Source organism: Pseudorasbora parva, chromosome 8, assembly GCF_024679245.1.
Source record: "Pseudorasbora parva isolate DD20220531a chromosome 8, ASM2467924v1, whole genome shotgun sequence".
In the NCBI taxonomy this organism is placed as follows: domain Eukaryota; kingdom Metazoa; phylum Chordata; class Actinopteri; order Cypriniformes; family Gobionidae; genus Pseudorasbora; species Pseudorasbora parva.
In genome coordinates this window covers 12,377,998-12,380,211 of record NC_090179.1, presented here as the reverse complement: position 1 = coordinate 12,380,211, position 2,214 = coordinate 12,377,998, and the positions used below count along the sequence as shown (strand labels likewise).

Here is a 2,214-nt window from a genome sequence, read left to right as displayed (position 1 = left end):
GACATCTTTGTCAAACATAAGGGATATGCATAAATTAAGCATCATGGCTGCAGAAACTGGCCATTAGATGTACTTTAATTAGCTTATATTTACTATTATTTACCTTATTTCAGTTTAGTAATTCTATCAGTTAAATCAGTAACAAAGAATGTAAGGTAAATTTTCCAAATCTTGGCTGAATGGAAATTATACAGTAGGCTAATGTAATGTAGTCACATTAGGTTATCATATTGACATTATCAAACCAAACTGACATAAAATCCATAATTATAATAAAAATAATTGTTTAATAACAATATCAACCAGTGTATACATCAACGTGTTTTGAATCATAGAATTACGTCATTTTTTAAATAATTTATACTACAGTTATTCTTATAGATCAAAGATAGCCACACTATGGTCATGTTTAATTCTTGTGGAACACATGAACTGATATAATGGGTATCTTACTGTATTGCAATATTTGTTACAAGTTTCTGCCACATGCATACATGTAAATCTGACCCAGGGCCGGCGGTAGCCATTTGGGTGCCCTAAGCACAAATGCTTGGCGGTGCCCCCTCCCCTCCCCTCCCCTCCCCAACCAACCAACCACCCACCAAAGAAATAACTACCATTCAGAATTGCTTATTTAGGTTCTCTTTACTTCCAAAATAACTGCTGCAAATTAATAATTGGAACTGAACAATGTAAACACAGAAAGTTAAAAGTGCAAAAAAAGTTTAGTGCAACTAGTATGAATTTTATTAAGTGTGAATTTTAAAGTGCACATTTTAAACTGCTAATCACCATGCATAACTGCACAGTAGAAATTACTCAACAGAGGGACTACATCTCTAAAAAGAGACCATTCTGCTATTCTATAGAACTATATTAAACACTACCATCAGTTTTCAGAGGCCCTACAGAGGCACACGTCTACATTTCCTAGCTGCAAAATCAGCTTCAGGTCATCATATGACCGTTTCTGAGCCACGTCCCCATTGATAACCACAAGACAAAATATTCAGGGATTCTACTGAAAACCAGAGGGAGACTGGCACAGAGATTCACCTTTTTCTCAACTAATTTGGTCTAGGCCTATGTTTTGAATTACTTAAATTGTCTGGTTGTAATTGGTTGCAATCACTATGGCACATCCAGTTAGAATGCAATAAGGACTCTGATGTTTCTTCTGTAACATTTATTCTCCACCATAAGTCGGGGCAAGTTTGTGGTTCTGAAAATATACATACAAATTGGTAAATAACAATATACAAAAGGATACCAATAGCAGTACACATAAATAATGTGTAATTATGATAAATGGACAAATAACAGTACAAAGTACTAAACTGTTACACAAGCAATGAAATCCGAATTTACTAGCCTATATATTGTCATGTAGGCTAGGCTTATTTATCATCATGTAAGAATCCTGTTCTGAGCGGGGCTCGAACTCCCGGCCGTAACGTCATTAGCGCCATTCCGGCTGCCTTTATGTAAACAACATAACGGTGCATTTACGGCATACACATTTAGCTCGCGAATGTACAACAAAGAATATAGCACTCATGGTAAATATATGTAAACATGTCTTGTAATTAATTATAGTACAGATCAATACTCGTTCTCCATCAGAATTGTCTATGCACGATTGCGATAAGGATCTATGCTACTAAAACTTTCAGTTCGCGGTAAACTATTTTTCACTCAACAGGAACAACACATGAATATATATGAGAAATAACCATAAACATCGGAACTTTAATTTACTTTACTTACTTTTAACTACACGCACAGACTCGATAATAATCTCTGTGGAGAAACTCGTAGCTCCGCACTCGAAGCTTCCAGATGAAGCACTTGCTCATTTCCTCTTTGAGAGGAGTTGTCTACAGGTGGCGCCAAAATACTATTTGTAATTTAAGCTGCCAGTCAGAAACTCACCAATAACCGTACTTATGTACACATGACAGTCCTTCATAACAGCCTATATTACTTTTGTATTTCTTTTGTATATTAACATGCTTTTAGAAATATTTTATTTGTTATTTATACTAATAGCCTATTGTGATGATTTTTTCACAACCCAGATTTTTTGGTGCCCCCCCAAGCACTTGGTGCCCTACGCGCAGTGCGTGATGTGCGTGTGCGGAGCGCCGGCCCTGATCTGACCTGAATCTTTGTTTTGTTTTAATAATACTCTAATATAAAAGTTCTTTTTGAGAA

General features: G+C 35.9%; 1 protein-coding gene across 1 annotated transcript in view; it reads right to left on the bottom strand.

Moving 5' to 3' along the window:
- Window positions 1-2,214, bottom strand: part of lipt2 (lipoyl(octanoyl) transferase 2) — a 571,631-nt gene that overhangs the window by 135,958 nt on the left and 433,459 nt on the right. The gene's annotated exons all lie outside the window — the stretch shown is intronic.